The 21,396-nt window shown below is 39.7% G+C and overlaps 1 pseudogene; it reads left to right on the top strand.

Annotated features, from left to right (window-relative positions):
* Positions 1-1,203: 1,203 nt before the first annotated feature.
* Positions 1,204-21,396, top strand: part of LOC125382134 — a 27,323-nt pseudogene continuing 7,130 nt past the window's right edge.

The following is a 21,396-nucleotide window of genomic DNA, read 5'->3' as shown; positions in this document are numbered from 1 at the left end:
TGTTTGGGCTCTATTTCTTAAAGCGTAGTTTCTGATTAACCAATCCTAGATGGTAGGTGCTGACCTAGAGCCCCCATTGTTATTAGGGATTAGAGAATTGGCTTCTCATTCAAGCGACTGAGACAATGTAATGCGCTTACAAAAAAGTCTTGGTTATTATGCTACTCTGGTTATAATGCCACCCTGGTTATAATGCCACTTTGGTTATAATGCCACTCTGGTTATTATGCCACCCTGGTTATAATGCCACCTTGGTTAAAATGCCACTCTGGTAATAATGCCACCCTGGTTATTATGCCACCCTGGCTATAATGCCACCCTGGTTATTATGCCACTCTGGTTATTATGCCGCTCTGGTTATAATGCCACCCTGGTTATTATGCCACTCTGGTTATAATGCCACCCTGGTTATAATGCCACCTTGGTTATAATGCAACCCTGGTTATAATGCCACCCTGGTTATTATACCACCCTGGTTATAATGCCACCCTGGTTATTATGCCACCCTGGCTATAATGCCACCCTGGCTATAATGCCACCCTGGTTATAATGCCACCCTGGTTATAATGCCACCCTGGTCATAATGCCACCCTGGTTATAATGCCACCCTGGTTATTATGCCACCCTGGTTATTATGCCACCCTGGTTATTATACCACCCTGGTCATAATGCCACCCTGGTTATAATGCCACCCTGGTTATTATGCCACCCTGGTTATTATGCCACCCTGGTTATTATACCACCCTGGTTATAATGCCACCCTGGTTATAATGCCATCCTGGTTATTATGCCACTCTGGTTATTATGCCACCCTGGTTATTATGCCACTCTGGTTATTATGCCACTCTGGTTATAATGCCACTCTGGTTATTATGCCACCCTGGTTATTATGCCACTCTGGTTATTATGCCACTCTGGTTATTATGCCACCCTGGTTATTATGCCACTCTGGTTATAATGCCTCTCTGGTTATTATGCCACCCTGGTTATTATGCCACTCTGGTTATTATGCCACCCTGGTTATTATGCCACCCTGGTTATTATGCCACTCTGGTTATAATGCCATCCTGGTTATTATGCCACTCTGGTTATTATGCCACTCTGGTTATAATGCCACCCTGGTTACAATGCCACCCTGGTTATAATGCCACCCTGGTTATTATGCCACCCTGGTTATTATGCCACCCTGGTTATAATGCCACCCTGGTTACAATGCCACCCTGGTTATTATGCCACTCTGGACTCACTTGGGGTTCTTGTTTCAGGTACATAGGAGTTGTTGGTATTGATGCCACCCTGGACGAGATACAAAACTTCCTCACCAAGCACCAGTGGGGCAACGTCTACTCCTTCCTCATTAACAACCAGGGGGAGACAATCTACCATCCCAGGCTTACACCTAGCAAGAAGGTGAGGGCAATAACTGTCACTGAAAAAATAGAGCATCAGTATATCGTTCTGACTGTATACATGGTATAAGTGATGATTTTTAAACAGCTTCTAATTGCTTTGAAGTCAATCTCATTAAATTGGATCTTAGGTCTCACTACCGCGAAACAAAGATTGAGGACATACCCATTAGGGTCACGTTAGAACGACCTTTCATCCAACCAATCAAAACATCGCTTACCAGATTCCTGCAAAATCATCGTCTATCTCTCGCTTCAATGGGGTAAACATATGAAAGGGAAGAGACTTTCCATAGCCCATAGGAAGGGATGCCATAAAATCTTGGTCATCTATTGGACATTCCAGAATTATTTTATTTTCAGTTATCAAATGTTACATCGAGAACTAGGTTTCAAAGCATAGTCTGGATTTAATTGAAGTCACCTGTTTGAAACTAGTGCTATAAAACTAGAGAAAGTTGCTCTCAGATTGGCTAATGTTTACTTCTTGTTTGTCTTCTCATTGATTTGTAAAAGTTCGCGAAACGTCATTCTGCCGTGACCTGTAAATATTTTTTTGAGATTATCACTAATCCTCAATCCCTAGCCATTCATGATCTAGTTTTATCTGTTTTATAGCTGCTGGATGATCCCATCTTCATCCCGATCTCCCATATGGAGATTGACCAGTATGGCAACCCTCCTGAGTTCTCCACCATAGAGAGGGAGATGAAAGCTGGGAACACTGGCAAGATTAGGGTGAAGGGATCCGAAGACAATACCAAGGTACAACATAATTCTCAGTACTGCAAGGTAGCTTCAGTCCACTGACTGCTTGAGATTCGGGGTTACAATAAGTCAGCTGACTAAAAAAATGGGATGGTCAGGCTTGGTAAACTTTCATACGTAGACTATTTTTACTGTACCATAACATTATAAGTTGTAGGAGTATCACGATGGGTTTTATGCATTCCATGTTAGGTTTTATACCACGAGCCGAGGTCATGTGGTATGAAACCAAAAAAGGGACGCATAAAATCATATGTACCCTTCGTGATACTGCTACAAATAAATTTATCTCAAGGACATGTTAAATCTGTCTTTGTAGAAGACTTAAAACAAAATAAAAATTGATAGGAAACAGCTGTTCAATTCAGCTAAGGTTAACTTGTACTGTGTCACATGACTTTCATTGACTGGGGAAAAGCATGTGGCCTTTTGCTCCAAAGTGGGGTATAAGGGATTTATTCTCCCGCTCAGAAATTTATTCCCCTCCAAGGCGGGATGCATAATACTGTAAATCTTGAAATTAACGCGAGCGTGAATTAAATGCAAAAAATGCGAGTGGTCTTTGCTTGCATTTTTAAACATCGCATTTATATCAACAATAAGACATTTTGGATAGCAAAAATACCAACTTAGACATACGCTGATGTATTCCACACCACTGTTTATTGACTGACTGACTGATATAGAAGATTTAACGTGCGCTTTCCGACTGCAGCGTATTTCGCACACGGGCCTGGCCAGGCCATTTATTGTATTCCGAGAAGGGTGAAAGTGGTGTGTGCAACCCAAGAGGGGGCTTTTAGGGGTTGCTTATATCGATTTTTTTGAAATTTTAAAATTTGGAATAAATGCCGAGGTGGGTGGAGGAGGGAACTAAGGGAGCCGGGTGAGGTGGGTGTTTGTATGTTTATTGGATTTTGGATTGGTAGATTAATTAGTTTTTAGATGCGCTTAATTAGGCCTGTTTTGATTAGGAATACGCCTAGGGCCTTGAAGTTTTCTAGTTTATTTTGAGGGTTTAGTATTTCATCTAGAGTAGGAACCTTATTTAGATTGAGGTTGGTTTGTAGTGTGGTTCTGTGTGTTTGGTAGTGGGTGCAGTGGATGAGTGCGTGTTCTGTGGTTTCAGGTTGTTTGCAGTGGAGGCAGTTGCCCGTGGTGTGTCTTTTAAGTTGTTTTAGGTGGTTATTTAGGTTCGTGTGTCCTGTTTGGAGTTTTGTAATTAATCTGTCAATTTTTTTAGAGGGGTGTAGGATTTTAGGTTTGGCTAGTGGTTTTCTGAGCACTTTTTTGATTTGGCTATTTGAGTTTTGATATTGATTATGCCATTTTTTGGTTATTTTTTGTTTGTTTACACTTTTAATTTCTGATTTTGAGATGGGTAGGTTTAGGCTTATTTCTGGTATTTTGAGAGATAATTTAGCTGCTTTATCGGCGTTTTCGTTGCCGTAAATTCCTACGTGGGCGGGGATCCACAAGAAGGTTATTTGTTTGCCTGCTTTTGTTAGGTCGTTGGAGCTTTTAAGTATTTGGTTTATTAATTTAGGTCGTTTTTTGGTATTTTTGTTATGGAGGGCTTGTAGCCCACTAAGCGAGTCAGTGAGAATTAGGATTTTTTTGTTGTTTTTTGATTGTTGGTTATGCAGGGCTGAGGCCATGCCCATAAGTTCGGCCGTGAATATAGATTGGTTGTTAGGGAGTCGGTAAGATTGTGTGGATATAACTGGTTGTGTGGTATGGACTCCGAAACCTGTGTGGTTGGAGATCGGGTCTGAAGATCCGTCAGTGTATATGTGACACCAATTTGGCCAATTTTTGTGTATGTAAGAAAGTGTGGTGGTTTTAGCTATGTTTGGGTCGGTTTGTTTATTTATTTGGTTAGTTAGCGTTGTGTCTATTTGGGGTATTTTGAGTTTAGGGGTGAAGATATTTGATTTTTTGCAGTTTTGTTTAAGATTTTGAGTTTGGTGTTCATTGAGGTAGTTAGTTATTCTTTGGGATATTGGGGTGAGTAAGGGGTGTTTGCGAGCTAGAGCTTGGTTTCTTGGGCTAATGTTTTGGTTAATTAGGTTTTCGATGAGAGGGTTTGTTTGGGACGCGGCCCAGAGATTAAGGCTTAGATGTTCCCTGCGTAGATTTAGTGGCATTTCTCCTGTAAGGGCCTGAAGTGAGGTGTAGGAGGTGCCATGTTGGGTGCGTGTAATTAGTTTAAGGGCTTGGTATTGTATTGAGTCAAGTTTTTTAGATAGAGAGTTGTTTAGGGTATTGTATATGGCGCAGCCGTAGTCTAGTTTTGATCTAATTAGTGTTGTATATAGTGAGAGGAGGGTATCTTTGGAGGCTCCCCAGTTAGAGCCGGTGAGACATCTTAATGTGTTAAGGTCTTTGCTGCATCTAGTTTTTAGGTTTTGGACGTGAGCCTCCCAGGTGAGGTGTTGATCGAAAATAAGTCCTAAGAATTTGGTTTGTTTTTGGAATTTGATTGTTTGGTTGTTTAGCTGGAGGATTGGGTAGGCAGGTTTCATGTTTTTATGTTTGAATACTATTCCTGTTGTTTTATCTGAGTTAAGGGAGAAGCCCCATTTGTCTGCCCATTGTTGTATTTTATTTAGAGATTTTTGGATTAAGTTTTCTGCCATTTTAATGCTTTTAGTGCGGATCCATAGGGCTCCATCATCCGCGAATTTTGAAGTGTTTAGTTTAGGGGATAAGCCCTCGAATAGATCATTTATCATTATATTGAAGAGGGTTGGGCTGAGAATGCTGCCCTGGGGAGTGCCATTTTCTAGGGGACACTGGTCCGATAGCGTATGGTCTATACCCACGGTAATTTTGCGATTGTTTAGGAAATCTTGGATGAAGTTTATTATTTGGCCTTTTAGTCCTATTTTTTTTAGTTTTTGTATTAGCCCGTGGTGCCATACCATATCGAAAGCTTTAGAGAAGTCGAGGAATATGCCTATGGTGTATTGCTTGTTTAGCTGTCCTGTTTTTATATCCTGTTCTAGTCGGGCAAGGTTATCGAGAGTTGATCGGCCAGGAGTGAAGCCACTTTGGTCGGGGTTTATGATGTTGTTTTGGTCTAGGTAGTGCTGTAGCCTATTTTTAGTCATAAGTTCCATTATTTTGCAGAGATTTGAGGTTAGGGATATGGGCCTATAGGAGTTTGCCTGATCTGCTGGTTTATTTGGTTTAGGTATTGGGATTACTAGAGCTTCCTTCCATGAGGATGGGACCTGTCCGTTTAGGTAAACTAGGTTGTATAGTTTAAGTAAAGTTTGGAGTAGTTTGGTAGGTAAGTGTTTGATTCTTTGGTAAGAGGTGAGGTCTAGGCCAGGGGCTGTTCCTTTTTTTCTATTGTTTAGTACGTGATTTAGTTCTTCTATGGTGTAAGGTTGATTTATTTCTAGGTTGTCTTGTCTGATTTCTTTGGAGAATTTTATTTCTTTATTTAGTTTATCTTGGAATTTCTTACTGAAGTTACTGTTGCTACTAACTTTAGAGAAGTGTTTGGCTAGGTTGTTGGCCTTTTGGGTGGGGTTTGTTGAGTTGTTTATATTGGGGCTTTTTTTGTGCCGTTTGATGCCTCGGATGGCGTGAATTTTGCGCCACACCTTCCTAGCGTCGGTGTGGTGGTTTAGCTCCTCACAGAATTTTTTCCAGTTTTTGGTTTTAGCAGTTTTAACTAGGTTTTGGACTTGGTGGTTTAGTTCATGAGCTGTTTTGAGATGAGAGGGGTCTCGTTTAGCTCTGTTGAAAGCTGATTTGCGTTTTAGTCTAGTTAGCTCTATTTCCTCATTCCACCAAGGGACAGTGGGTTTTCCTGGGTTGGATGATTTGAAGGGGATTGCGGATTTGGCTGCGTTGATTATGAAGTTAGTTAGGTTTTGACAGAATGTTTCGGGGTCTGTTGTTTCTAAATCGTTTAGATTAGCTTCGTTGCATAATTCTTGGAATTGGTCCCAGTTGGCGTTTTTGTACTGAAATTTAGGTTCCTGTTTAGGGGTTTGATTTGGTATTTTTATATTTCCTAGGGTTATATTTATGGGAAAGTGGTCGCTGCCTAGAGGTACTGGGTGGACGTCCCACATCAGACTTTGTGCTAAGTCTGGCGTACATATTGTTAAGTCGATAGCCGACATGGTGTGGTGGATTTTGTCGTATCTAGTTGGTTGGTTATTGTTTAATAGTATTAGGTCATTTTTTTCGATCCACTCTGATATTAGTTTATTGAGCAGCACTTGTAAATATAGTATATAAACAATGTCATCTAAACACTAATTACGTCCTGTGAATTGTCACTGCTGGGGTCAAGACAAGAGTTCTACTCACTTATGTCATCACTGATCACACCTGCAAGTCCAGACAGACGCCACCCTTTGTATCTTTGCGACTGCGTCAAAGGCCGACACGAGCCAGCATGCATGTATTGTTTTTGCGGAAGTACTTTACTCAGCCCTAATAAGCGGTGCTATTTGGTGTGTGATTGGATTAATTAAGGTTGGATTAAGGTGAGGATTCTAAACCTGACTGAGGATATCTTTAGATAGAAATCCACTGATGCTTGTGAGGAGGGGCTGATGCATTCATATTGACTCGCAATTTTGGCTAGGGTCCAGTGGTCGCATTCTTTTGGAGACGCATTAATTTCGCGATTTACAGTAATTTATCAAGATCACGTGAACCAATCAGATCTCATCATTCTGGCATGGAGGTGTGATACCCGGTAGGTTGTTTTGTTTTCTGAAGACAATGTGCGAGATTTGATATACCTCTTATGGGTAATGTGAAATTAGCCTATGTGTGTTTTCTGTGGAATAATATGTCCCCTGTACTAGTGCATTGTTGTATTGTGGCTAAGAATGTTGGTCCCCGGCAACCTATGCTTGTCATAAGAGGTGACTGGAGGGTCAGGCTCATTGACCCTGGTAGGTTGCATGTCATCTTATACCAATTGCATGGATTGATGTTCATGATGTCAATCACTGGATTGTCTGGTTTGAGTATGATCATTTTCAGATTGTCATCATAATGCTCGAAAATTGCTGAGTGTAGCGTTAAACAACATATTAAACAAATAGACAATATAAACAAACAAAGCATACTTGTCATTTGGGCTGACTATAAGGGAATCAAATTTCATCATGACAATAGTGTTGCTCATGGTATCAACCACAGGCTTGTATGATTTAACTATATATAAGAAAGCTACATGATAAATCACAAGGTAAAATGAAGGAAGCGTGGTTTCTTTCGCAATAAATTATTGTTCTATCATGACGTCATTTCTGAAGATTCAAACATGATGGCTCGCAACTTGATGATGTCGTAATTTGGACAACCTTCTTCTTGAGAGGGAGGTGTCTAGTGAGTGGTTACCTGTAGATGTAGATGGCTGAATGATCACATCCAAAAGTGGGAGAGATATGACAATCGGTATTGGGAGAATAGGTACAGGTAATCGACATGCAAATTGTGAGAATATGCGGGAAAAACCAAATTGCCCCCCCCCCCCCCCCCGTTCATAAATGTTCTTGTCAGACGCTGCCTCATCTTTCCGAGGCAAGAGAGTTAACTGACTTTAACTTTAACATGTTTAATTTTTAGTTTACCGAAACTAGGCTGTAATTCTTTGACTCAATCGTAGCGCCACCAGTGGTTATTATGAGTTATGTCCCTTCTATACCTCTCCTCATTCGTCACCACTCGCCCCTTTCCGTAACCTGCAAGAAGGCTCGTCCCCCTATCGATGAATGTTATGTGCGAAAATACGACAAACCAATCAGAATGCGCGTATGGTTTCAAGTTCTTCGTCAAAGAATCCCTCAGAAATATTTTTTGATTTTACATATGTCTTGCATCTAAAAATATACCCAATACACAGTTAAATGTGTCCAATCATACTGTATAATTCCGCATGTCCCGATGTGCTTTGAATTGCATCTGAAATATATATAATATATTGGGAAATATATGTGAACCATTACGCAACTAGTTGACAATTGTTTTAGGTATGCCCGTTTGCGCTAGGACGGAACCCGGTCACAAAAATGGCCACGACAGGGGCACGAGTCGCTATTCGGCTTGTCCCGGAATAACACGAGTTGGTCACGAATGTACCTCTCCTATGGACCAATCAGATTCCACCTCTAGTATCACCTGCATTTGATTCAAACAGAATGGCGACGCCCAGTCAAGACGATCTGATCAATAATCAAGATCTATATTGTGATAAAATATAGTCTTGCATCACGAAGTGCATTAAATCACGTGAGCACCTTGATTAAAATCATGAAAAGATTTGGAAAATATCTGTCGTCAACAAGTTGGTGGTGCACATGCTTTGCAAATCTTCCAATCGACTGAAATCAGACAGTTTACGAACCAGATTTCGATTTCGTTGTGCGGTTTTGATTGGACTATGCATAGACTTGTTAGTCCAACCAAAATGTAACTCCATAATACCAGCCTAGTTCGGCAAGGGTGGAAACTGGACTTTTATAGTCAGTTAACTCTCTTGCCTCAGGAAAATGACATTGCCTAGGTTGGATTCTATTCAGAGAGTCATCAGTATTTAAATACGGGTAAATATTGTTAAAGCTTGTATTTTTTTTTAACATTGTTAAAGAGGCTGTACATAATATTGACATCTCATATGAGAAATTAACGATTCATGGTCGTTGTTTTTCATACAATAAAACACTCTAGGGATGTGCCCCTTGTGGTTTCTTCTCCCTGCAGTGTAATAAGAAATATTGCTGCTTAAACAACTTGTTTTTTCTCACTAATAGTATTGAATTGCAACAGAACTATATAATGAGGAGGATCAATGGAAATGTTATTTGATTCACATGATTTAGTGGAATCTATTCTGGTCCGTTGTTTGTGGCATATGTTTAAATATGCCAATTTCTTATAAGATTTCTTTAGAAATGATTATGACAATGATCCAATAAAACAGTTTGAAGTCCAAAAGTACAAATTCCAATTATCTAGAATGATGTCAAGAGACATAGATAACAGCAGCATGTGAACTCAGTGTCTCCTGTGAGACAGCATAGACATCGTCTAATTGTTGACCCATTGTGTTCCAGACTTTCTTCTATGGTGCTCTTGAAGAATCAGAATACTCCTTTGCCTATTGCCTCACTGACATGGATCTTGTAAGTGTTGAGGACAAACCAGGCCTCACCTTTATCCCATAAATTTGGCAAATTTGAAACTTAGGTCAGTCTGCTGCCAGTGTCACATAAAATAAGGATGTGTTGTTGTAAGAAGTAATAGGAACATGTGCACATAATCGTGAAGTACCCAGTTTGATAAAATACCCACAACGAAAGGATGACAAATTACACGTAAAACAGTAAATGCATTAAGGAGTAATGCAGGATAAGAATACAAATGTAAAAAATATTTCGATTTTACTAAAATAATATTTGTAAAGATAATCTAAATAGTTGTGATGATTATCTTGGTGCAGACAGTTTCTTTCCTTTTCAAAACATTATGCTTGGAACAAACAGTTGTCTTTGAGAATTTCTAAAATGCACTTGCAAATACAAAAACGTTAATGCACATTTTCAAACCTTCATAATATATGATTAACTTCTCACCAGGAATTCCGTCGCTCTCAAGAGCCTGTGGACAGATCGAAGTACGTGGAGAGCTACTTCAACCTGCTGAAGGAGTACACAAGTGACCTGCTTCGGGAACAGCTTCCAGGGACGTTCCACCAGCTTGATGTGAGGGAGAAGGAAAAGCGCTACCCCGGGCTGAGGATCTCTTACAAGTACTCCACAATCTTTCTGGCCCCCAAGACCTGGTGTGACCCCACCACCTACATGTATGATGACAACCTGGACAAGAAGACCCTGGACGCTCATCTGTGGATCAACAGTTATCAGAAGGATGAAGGATGTGACTCTGGCAACCAGAAGTTCCACAAGGGCGTTCGGTAGGCTCGTAAACTGAAACTTGTATCAGACCCAATCCTCGCATTCCAATGTGTTATGTCGCCATTCCTGAGACAGCAACCAAATTGATTTTGAAGACATGAAGCAATAATGGATAAGACCTTCTTTACTGAATTCTGTGATAGGCATTACTTAGAAGTTGACGGATGACAAGGTAGACACAATTTTATGGATAACAACTTCTTTAAAACTGTAAAAAGCGACGTTTCAGTATAAATCCTTATACCGTTGTCAGTCTTGTTGTCAGAAGTTATTATCCATAAAATTGTGTCTACCTTCTTTATTGAAGTTGTTATCTGTAAAAGTTTCAAGTCTTAAATCATGCTTAAGTTCTTCTAACTTCTACTAGTGGTTTAATGATACGTTTGTACTGCGATACAATATTGTATCCCCATTCTAGACCCATGACTCAATACACTGATGTACAACCCCTGTATTGTGATACATAGGATACATTACATTACAAGTTATGTTGGTGTAAAAGCATGTGAAAATAACAGATTTAAAGTGCAAGACAAAACTGTTGAACAACCAGCTTACACAGATTCTCTGGTATTTTGCGCGTGGCTATTAATAGCATAAGATTCAAAGTGCCTTCTATGTTTCTGCCCTACAATATCCCATCTTTGATCTCGGAAATTTAAAAACAAATGATTCGGGTTTGTGATACACCTGCAAAATGAAAGAATATGAAGTAAAACTCTACATCTTTTGGACATTTGGAATTGTAAGTGAGTGAGTGAGTATGGTTTTACGCCGCTTTTAGCACTATTCCAGCAATATCACGGCGGTTTGGAATTGTAAGTAAACAACACCGTCTAATACAGAAATAGTTCAGTGGAACCAAATACTCTGATACATATGGGAATATACACATGTACAGTAACTTTGCCATATTGTTCATGACCCTGGTTACATTCCTTTCTGTCTAGAGCCGATGTTTTGCTGACTCAGCCTATTGAGAGAATCTGGGCCACTCGAGACTTTGAGTCCATCAATCAAATCAAGTGGACAAATGTTGGCTTACGGAGTGGCGTGTTTAGGACTTACCCAGGTCACAGGTCAACTAGAGGTTACGACCCCACCAAGTGAGTGCATCTGAAGGCTTAGATCATAACATATGAGAATAGTATTTGATAAAAAAGGTTGTAAAGTCCCCTGTACCGGTATATTGGAAAATTGAAGTTCATTCTTTCCATGATGCATATGACAATATCTTTTTTTAGAATGCGGTATATCGAGTGATTTCAAATATTGATTTCCACCTATGTGTTTGATGTTATATACTTGCCAAATACCTTTCAAAATGTTTCCGTAAATTCCAAAATGCAAGTTTGCAAGGATAGAGTTTAATTCTCAGTGCATGCGCATTCGTTCACTTCACTCATCAACATCCGGGACCCCAAGATGGTGATGTGGTCAGTTGTTTCTGATGAGAAAGCCCAAGCCCAAGTGTGGAAGCACTTCAGTCTAAAATAACAGAGGCAAAATTGATGAATCAAATATTGCAGTCTGTCGCGATTGCACTTCCGAATGTAAAATTTAGTATCATACAATATATCATGTTTCGTATCACAATACGGCCTCTTGCATCGCAAAATATTGTGATACACTGCAAACCTCTCATATCCATGCTACTCCCAAGCTTGCAAATTACATGTACACATGTAGCACCATACCAGCTTGTGGGTTTCACCAAAGTGGTTATCATCTAAGACCTGAGTCACCTTCCTCACACATTAAGCTGACATGCTGTGATATAACGTACTGGAATACTGTTCCAAGTGGTGTTGATCCCAATTCACTTTCTCATTTGCACTCACTTAATTCTGAACTCTGGAGTCTGTCATTCCAGATTACCGTATTTTCTTGAGTATAGTGCGCTCCCATGTATATCGGCACCCCCCTCTAGCGGATTCAGTATTTTGGAGAAAAAAATTTAAATGTCAAGCTCAGAACAAAATAACCCTGTAGATTTACCCCTTCAGCGAATTCCGGTAAACGAACGGGTGATGAGAAACTTGGTTAGTACACAATTGAAATTTGAGATAAAAAATCACCAGACATATTTATTTACCGTTTAAATTGTATTTTTTGTTCTGCTAGGCATTGTTTTACATCCAGGGATTAAGATTACCTTGTGTATTTTCTCATAAACTAAGCCGGAAACAGCAATCTGCTGTACACACGTTTTCTTTTTGTAGCCAGACAGTGTAATTACATGATGATTTTGCGTACTTCAGTATGGATTTGTTGACATGGTATTTCCGGTGTTATGTGCTCACGGTAATATCTTTCCATAGGAAAAAACCCATCAAAACACATTATTAATTCGTGTATAATGCGCACCCCCTTCTACACAGCTGTGTTTTTTGGAAAAAAAGTGTGCACTATACTCAAGAAAATACGGTACAGTTTATACAATATGGAGTCTGCAATGAGTATAATGAAGTATGGGCTGATGAAAATTAACTTGACTTTTGGTTCACGACATAACAAAGTGACTTAAAGTAATCCATTGGAGCATGTCATGTCTTGATTATTTACATAAACTGAATAATCGTGTGAATGTTTAGACGCCCATGGTACAAGAGAACAAGCTCTGCCCCGCACAAGACGTCTATCTCAACGCCTTACATGGACGCTGCAGGTGTAGGCAAGATTAACACTATATCACAAGCTGTGTTTGAAGGAATGACACCTAAGACAGATGAAGAATGTGCCAAGTATGAGAAGGGATCTCTCCTTGGGGGATGCAAGTGTAACCTGGACAGTGATTGTCTCATCAGTAAGTTGCTTTATGCTGATTGTCTGCATGTGAGGCATTGTTAAACAAATGAGACATAGAGCAGAGCTCCAGATAAGCTACGTATCTGTGTAAAATATGCATCAGAAATGCAGAAATATGCAGTAAAATAAAATCCAAGCCTATCAAATACGCAACAAACATTACAGATACGCTACAAAAAGATAACTTGTGTGTATCATCAAAATATTGTGAAGTAACCCTGTGTATTCGATTAGCAAATCAGCAACTTATTTTGAAATTATCAACGGGCATTCCGTCAACCTTGCCAAACTCCACGATGACAGTTACATCATGATCATTTGCCATCACATTTTCTTGTGGAAGTATCGTGGTATTTTTGAGTCCTATAAAGCTCTCGAACCCACACGACACCAGTTTACAGGGACTAGATGAATAGTGTTTTTAAATATTTAACTTAAATACCCACATGTGTAAAAACTAGTGGGTAACAGAAATTTGAATACCCAGATAGAATTACTGATACCCAATGATTTTAAAATGCATGGGTAAAATACCTACAACACCAAAAGCTTATCTGGAGCTCTGATAGAGCTAATATATTTTTTCATGATTAGGTTTCTTTTTCCCTGTCATTGTACGAGGAATTAGAAAGGAAGCTTTATAATTCTCACGAATCCTCTACCTCTATAATACCATTGCCATAATCCTTTATTATCTGCAATCACACTACGACTATTTTTTCTAATTTTCAACACAAGTCCTTTTCACTGTCAACTGTACTATAATAGCACCAAGTAGCATACAGCTCTTCTGCGTGACATAGATCAAATGGTTTCTCATGATCAGTTTCCTCTAATCAGTCTCCTTCATTGTCCCAGGAATTAGAAAGGAAGCTTTTTACTTCTGACACAAAATGTCTTGGACTAGCAACAGTACAATTTGCAGAGAAAATAGAATAATAATTATATTAATTTAAAAGGCCAGTACGATGACGTTTCTAGGTGTTTTGGAATCATTCATCACATATCTTCTGAGTATGACGTCAACTCTCTAGTTCCTTGCACAATTCAATTCTCAAACCCAAACAATAGAACTCTGCACAGCAACGCCGAAAACCCAAGCACTGTGCAGGATAGACTGGCTCCTGTCATGTTTTATTAAAAGGCAAATTGAAGAGAAAGCTTGTGTGTTTTTCTCACGGACAAGCTACAGTATACTAATTGCCAGCTTGATTGGATTAGAAGCCAGTGTTTATCAATATAAGTGCCTTGATTGTATGAAGCCAACTTCCTGAGGCAAGTCCAGTTTCCATCCTTGCTGAACTAGGCTGGAATTATGGAGTTATATTTTCGCTTGACTAACGAGTCTATGCATAGTCCAATCAAAATGATATAACGAAATTGATGTCTGGTTTGTAAACAACATGGTTTTCAACGTGCAGATTTCGGTCGACTGCAGGTTTTGCAAAGGATGCATACCGTTAACTGGGCATCAACATACATGTATTTTCCTAATCTTTTCATGTTTTTAATCAAGGGGCTCACGTGATTTGATGCACAATATAGATTTTGATCATTGATCAGATTGTCTTGACTGGGCAGCGCCATTTTGTTTGCAGCAAATGCAAGTGATATGAGAGGTGGAATTTGATTGGTCAGTAGGAGGGGAAGGAAAATAACTTGTAATATCCACTGGTCGCGCTGCGATCGAGCACAGAAATTCCAGCCTAGTTTGGCAAGGATGGAAACTGGACTTTTACAGTCAGTTAACTCCCTTGCTTCTGGAAAATGCAGAAACAAGGTAGGGGTATTCCCTGGAAAGAAGTGTTTCCTGACCTGCTAATGAGCCTACTCCTACAGTGTGTCACTTGAGCAGAAACTACGCTTGTGGAATGAAGCGAGTAGAGCTGAGTGTCCTTTTGCAAACAAAGCTTCAGAACGGTCGACGTACGGGCAATTAAAAATATATCTATGTGTAAGGCATCTTGAAGAACTGAGATGACTCTATTTCCCTGTTTTGTATTTTCATTCATCAGGGATATTGTGGGGGTGGCATGGATGTCTCACTTGTCTTATGCAGAACATTCACTGTGTAGAATTTGCTGCACTTAGTTGTGCCAGGATCTGCTGATTCCTTGAACTGTAAGGCTCATTCATTGAGTCCCATGTGAAGATATTGCTGCAATACTGACATGTTAAACTGTCCTACTCACTCTGTCTTCAGAGGTTTGTTATCTGAGCATGGCGCCAGGTCCGAACTCAGACCAGCGCCGATGTGCCACAGAGCGAGTGGAAGCTGTGACTGGGCTGGACATTTTATACGATGACTTCCAGAAGAAGACCATGGAGAGCATGCAGGCCAGTGACTTCCGCAAGTCCTGTGGCCAGACCTACTTCTGCCCTGATGGAGAGCCAGACTGTGAGACCAGGTATGGAAACTTCTCTGAAGAAAAACATAACACACAGGCAAACTGTTTTCAAATGGGACATCTTGACTCACCATAATAGTTCTGCAGATGACTTTGATCAGATGGGTGAGGAGCGAATATTTTTATGCATACACCACGGGGGTTTGTTTAACACTTGTGTCTGTGTTGGTGCCAATAATGTTAAGAGTTTGCAAGCCTGTAGTTGTCAGTTTGAGTCCACTTGACCGTACTTGCATGTCTCTTGTCATCTCTTTCAGTAGATTCTAGTTTTGTTAATCATTCAGTATCAGAAATTAGAAATTTATGGGGTCCTTGAGTGATTTGTAAACAGTTTTTTGTCCAACTAATAGTAACATAGATTTTTTCAATCTAGAACTAAGACTAAGCCCTTTTCCTAATTTTAACCACTGCCTGTAAGTCATTGTCAAGAAATCCATCACGATAGTGAAAAATGTACATGGCTGGGAGGAAATAGTAGATCATTGGATACATCGATAGATGTTATTTTATTAATCTTGCTGACTAACATATTTGGCATGTACAGTCAAGTCTCGTTAATCCGACACTCGTTTATCCGACAATCGGCTTTATCCAACACAAATGATGGGAAACGATTTAATCAGTGCTATTTAGACCCGTTAATCCGACAGTCTCGCACTCCGACTCCGACACACCTAATTTGCAACGATATGCTGATATCACTCATTAATCAATCTCGTTAATCCAACACAGTGATCAGCGTACTCCGTGGTCATCTGCCCGCGAGTACACAGACCCGTGTTTTGATGCAAGACGAGTCGGCGAGTAGCTGCATATTTCAACGGCTGCAGAGATAAACTTGCTTAACAATAAACAATTAATTTTTTAAATACACAAAACAGGATTAATCACATGCCTAGATTACCTCAATCTCATTAAAATCGGATACAAGCTCTCGCTACCGCTTAAGACATCCCATTACAGGTCACGTGAGAACGACCCTTTCGCAAACTTTGACCGACCAATGAAATTACTGACAGGATGTCCAATTTTCGATCACGAACGTTGATACTACCTAATTTCGTTTATCCAACATACTCGTTAATCCGACATAATCATATGCAACCAACAATGTCGTATTAACGGGACTTGACTGTATATTATTGAGGAAAGTTGAGGGTTCAGTGAGTGGCCAAATGGTACAGTTGGCTAAAGAAAATGTTTCTCTACCTGTCATTTGATTTGTGAACACAGGAACTTAATATGTACAACTTGAACATTTCATATGTAAGAGGCATGAGTAATTGGATGGAGATAGAAATATTTTAGATGGGTCATTGAAAGTCAGGGAAATGGCAGGGAAACTTAATGCATTATGAAATAGAGACACAAGATATTTCCATTTCAAATTCTGTATTATACATGACATTTCAAGCCATGTCCCGTTGAAGCCAAGTCCAGAATACCAGCTTCAGACATCCAGGACATACGAATCAAACACCTAGGTTGGGCGACTAAAACATAGAAGCCATATGAATTGAACATCAAGGATATACGACTCAAATGCCTAGGACATTTGACTGAACATCCAGGACATATGACTCAAACACTTAGGATTAAGAAATAAAACACCTAGGACATATTACTCAAACACCTAGGACATACAAATCAAACATCCAGGACATGACACTCAAATACCAAGGATTAATGAATCAAACAGTTTTGACATTCCTTTCTATTATTCTTTTATTTTATGTGACCCAGCTGTTCCACAGTACCAACAATCATGGTGTTTTGGGAGTAATATGATGCTAAAATTCTGTGTTCCTGTTTTTCAGGTGCTACCTGTTCGACAACCAGGCCTACCTGGTGATGGACCCTGACTTCCTGTTGGCTGGCAACCTGGACAAGAGCAAGTATGCTGGAGTCACGCTTGGCAAGAAAGAAGGCGAAGTCATGAAACATCTCGTCTACAAACATGGCTTCTTTAAACGAACTGAGTCAATTAATTTTCAGGGCACCTGTCGTATAACTCCTGCAGAAGCTAAGGTAAGATATCAGAGAAAATTACTTGCTTTTGCCATCACTTGTCAATTATTATTGTTAATGTGATTTATCTGATTTTCACATGGAAAGGTGGAAGATGGTAGGTAAAGGTGGCCCAGATGCCTAACATGACACAATTTGTTCAGAGGTGCATCCCTAAGGCATGTGAGAATTGTCGTTAGAACACCAATTTGCCTTGGTTATGCTACATTGGTTTGTCAGCACCATACCCGTGCATGCTAATTTCACTGAAGTGGTGAACTACTGAGACCTGCATCACTTCAGGCTTTCCTCCCACATTTAGCTGACATGCGGTGATATAACTGGAATACTGTTCAAAGCAGCGTTAAACCCAACTCACTCACTCACAAGCTTAACTTCTAACCCTTGACATGTGACGGCACTTCCATGAAATCAGTAGCAGGAAGTACCAGGTGATGCATGTTGGTATGTGATAATGATTGTTTCCGACATATGCAATGAGCCTGTCATGGCAATATAAATGTATATATTACAATGTGTCACTTTATTAAACAGGGTAGATATGTACTGGTCACCCGTGAAGATCTGGGTTAGAATAGGTCGTCAGCAACCCATGCTTGCTGTAATAGGCAACTATGCTTGTTGTAAGATGCTACTATCGGGATCGGGTGGTCAGGCTGGCTGAATTAGTTAAGGCATGTCATCGTATAACAATTGTATGGATCGATGCTCATGATGTCAATCGCTGGATTGTCTGCCTCGATTATTTACAGATCACTGTCGTATAGCTGGAAAATTGCAGTATTAAACAGACAGACAGACAGACAGACAGACAAATTGTACAAGTCATGGAATCCTGGAATCCTGGAAAAGTCCTGGAATTTTAGTTTGAGTTTCTCAGGCCTGGGACATCTTTTAAAAAAGAAAAAAAATTGGTAGAAAGTCATGGAAAAGTTATGGAAAAATAATATGTTTATACCAGTAATTTGTTTCTGGTAAAAATCAGAAAATAATTCCATTATTGAAATGATATCATGGAAAATTGGCATTATACCCTGAAAAAGACCTGGAAAAGTCATGGAAATTTGTCAGGCTAATAGTATGAACTCTGTTAATGCAAGGAAGGGGCATGCACATTTTTTGCTGCCTTAGTTCATGATTTACAGTACAGTAAAAGAGGGGTAGTCAACAGAATCCAAGGGACTGTTGAAATTTGTTTGTTACTACTAGCTAAATCTTATCAGCCACTTTGGATTTATTTTAGTACTCCAAATTTCAAATTTGTATCAACTTCTCGGTAGAAATATATATTCCATTGTGAGAATTCAGCATGTTCAGTTGAAAGAATGTGAGCAGTGTTATGACATATATATGGAAACTGATAATATCACCTCCTGGCCATCTTTGCGATGCCTTTTTGAGGTGAGCATTTACTTTGTAGAGCAGACAGGACTTTTGAAAAAGTTTGTTATATCTGTTATGGCAGGTTATAGCCTTGTTTGTTATGGCCATGTTCTACTGTAGTCTTTTTCTCCCTGAATCTAGTTATGTTAGATAAACCAGGCAACCGACTTCCAGGGCCCACTTGCACGAAGCAAACTTAACAGCAAACCTTTCATAAGTCTATGTTAAAGTATGGGAGTTATGATGGTCTGAGCGCTATGGTCACTTTGTGTAGGTGGGCCTTCGTTGCTTGTGTGTGGATGTGTACATTGTAGGGGTGAAATGATACATCGGTGCACCGGTGCATCATAAGTTTCATGTAATGATACGATACACGATACTTCATTTTCTGTATCGATACAAGATGATACACTTGCTGAAATATATTACTCACTATTCATTTAATGACACCTGGCGTTTTTGTCAGTCAGATATCGCAAAATATGTTTTAATTAGCGTTTCAAGTTCGCTACAAAAAATAGCCACTACGAACCTGTGTCTCCAGCTTGCTTTACCTTTTGAACCTGCCCTGAAATATTTATTGTCAGTAAGTTTCCATGCGATTTGACATATGTATGCATATCTATCGTATCATGACCTATGTATCGCTATACGTATCGTATCGTGACCTTGCTGTATCGTTTCACCCCAAGTATATTGATGAACTGGTTGTGGCTCCAACTGGTTACGGCTCCACGCCTTGACTGTTTCACTGTTCCCCTTCTGTTTCTTTAGGTGAGCCTGCTGGGCATCCCCAAGAAGCCTGAGGAGCTGGATGACTATTTCAGGAACAGAGGCCCCATCCCCAAGTTTCACAGTTAATTTGGCTGTATCCAGGATGTGGTCAGCTACAAAGCCAATGACTCTGCCCTTGGTAAGTACAATTAGTTAGAGCGATGTGTAAATTTTGAATATCTCTTCACAAGTTTTGAGTGAACATTGTTCGTAAAAAGTCAACGTTAAATATACCTCATACTGAATCTGTATGTAAAGACTGTGACCTTCATTTCGCAGAGGAGGTACCCATCTCTTTTTTGTGTGTAAGAAATATACTTATTTGAGAAATAGTTTTCATACCTTGTTACAGAAATATTATAAAGGTAGAATTATGTTTGCAAATATATCTTTACTCATATGATATTAATGTATTACGTTTGATAGCTTTATGTTTATGTAAATTATTTAAAATGGCATCGGTAAAGATGTAACATGCTGGACATGTGACTTTAGTATAGTTTATCTTTCAACAGTACCATGGGCCTGAATTATGAAATAAACTTGATTGATTGTTGTCTGAATCATCTCAATGGTTCTGGTAAAATATTTACCACCGTACAGACTTCATGTTTCTTCTTCATGTTCCAGTTTCTGTTAATGTGGCCATAGTGTTATCATTAATCTGTTCCTTCATTGGGTTTTACTATGTGACTGCCCTAATTTACCTGTGTCCTATATGTACAGGTCCTAGTGGTATGGTGACTGGCAATGTATCAGGGCCGTGCATGTCAGGGTTCTACTATGTGACTGCCCTAATTTACCTGTGTTCTACATGTACAGGTCCTAGTGGTATGGTGACTGGCAATGTATCAGGGCCGTGCATGTCAGGGTTCTACTATGTGACTGCCCTAATTTACCTGTGTTCTACATGTACAGGTCCTAGTGGTATGGTGACTGGCAATGTATCAGGGCCGTGCATGTCAGGGTTCTACTATGTGACTGCCCTAATTAACCTGTGTTCTACATGTACAGGTCCTAGTGGTATGGTGACTGGCAATGTATCGGGGCCGTGCATGTCAGGGTTCTATTATACGATGCCCTAATTAACCTGTGTTCTACATGTACAGGTCCTAGTGGTATGGTGACTGGCAATGTATCAGGGCCGTGCATGTCAGGGTTCTACTATGTGACTGCCCTGCCTCTCACAAACCTCTACCTGCTTGTGATAGAGAACTGGAAGCAGTACAGGGAGAGCCTGTTCTACAATTTCAACTGCAAGATTACAAGAACGTAAGAATCTAAACCTTATTGATATTAGTTATTATGTCTGTTGGAGTGAGCTTATACCTTGGTGGCTGTTAGTCATCCATCTGTCCATCATTAACATGTACATTCTCCTGTGAAAACACAAACTGAAACTTTGCAAGGGTGATCCCAGCTGTTGCATCTGAAAAGTAATCAAAAGTTCATGAGTACTAATAATATGACATACCGTATTCAACGTAATAAGCGCCCTGCTCTAATAAGCGCCCATGGCGATATTTGTTAATATATTGGCTAGTGAACAATCGCTATTAGCACCCATTTCGATTGGTCAATGTGCACAAGACTTATATATTCGTGTATAATACGTGTGTTATATGCATTCTTAATTATGGGAAATTAAATTCTGGAAAAATATATCTGTCGTATATAAACATTTCAGGCTGTCAGCATAAACCACAAAATTTACGATCTTTCGACTGTTGTTTTTCACCAAAATAATATTCTGAGAGCCCCATATTTCTAATTTTGAGAGCACCCTGGGCGCTTATTATGTCGAATACGGTAGTTGACATAGTTGTTCATATTGAAGCTTATTTTGGCACATCCTTGTTTGCC

Source organism: Haliotis rufescens, unplaced genomic scaffold, assembly GCF_023055435.1.
Source record: "Haliotis rufescens isolate VD_foot unplaced genomic scaffold, xgHalRufe1.0.p SCAF_2, whole genome shotgun sequence".
NCBI classification, from domain to species: domain Eukaryota; kingdom Metazoa; phylum Mollusca; class Gastropoda; order Lepetellida; family Haliotidae; genus Haliotis; species Haliotis rufescens.
The sequence above is the reverse complement of the archived record's forward strand: the minus strand, read 5'-3'. Positions and strand labels throughout refer to the sequence as shown.